Source organism: Triticum aestivum, chromosome 7D (assembly GCF_018294505.1).
Source record: "Triticum aestivum cultivar Chinese Spring chromosome 7D, IWGSC CS RefSeq v2.1, whole genome shotgun sequence".
Lineage (NCBI taxonomy): Eukaryota > Viridiplantae > Streptophyta > Magnoliopsida > Poales > Poaceae > Triticum > Triticum aestivum.
In genome coordinates, this window is record NC_057814.1 from 4,594,871 (window position 1) to 4,595,788 (window position 918).

Here is a 918-nt window from a genome sequence, read left to right on the forward strand (position 1 = left end):
TATATAAAATTCATGCAACTAAAATTATCAAAGTATTTTCTGTTCAAAATCATTAAAAGCAAATAGAATTTTCATAAAGAACTTTTTTTGTTAGAAACTTCAATAGCAAAAAGAATTATCATAAAATAAAATAAATAAGTAATTAGAAACAAAATAAAATAAAATAAAATAAATAAGTATTTTGTTGTAAGTAGAAACGAAACAAAAAAAGCAAAAAAGAAAACAAAAAAACTGAGAAAAAATAAAAAATTGCCACCTACTGGGCCACCACGGCCTGAATACGACTAGAAACCCATCAATGGGCCAGGATTCAGGCTCGCAGAAGGCCCAGTAGGCCCATCTGGCATAGCAGTGACAATTAGGCCCGTAAGCCTGCAATAGAGAGGAGCTCGAGAGGGGTGCGGCAGTGGGGCTTATAAACCACTGCGCGCCCCTCTCAACTAGCGAGGTGGGACTAAACTCCCACCACCACGCCGCTGTGCGCGGCCTTTGGTCCCGGTTGGTGGCACCAACCGGGACTAAAGGTGGGCATTGGTACCGGTTCGTGCCACCAACCGGAACCAATTCCCCCCCTTTAGTACCGGTTGGAGCCACCAACCGGTACCAAAGGCCGCCGCTTCCCGCCCTTTGGGCTGCTGAAAAGAGACCTTTCGTCCCGGTTGGTGGCACCAACCGGGACTAAAGAGGGGCATTGGTCCCGGTTGCTGCCATGAACCGGTACCAATGCTCTCCGTATATAAGCAAGACTTGTAAATTTTTCAGTTTCATCGACCATTTGCCCCCCGACGACGCCGAACTCATCGACGCCGCCAGGCTGCCCGTGCTCGCCGTCGCCGCCCCGCACCCTTGCTGCCCGTGCTCGCCGACGCCGCTAGGCTGCCCGTGCTCGCCGTCGCCGCCCGCTCCTCGTCGCCGTCG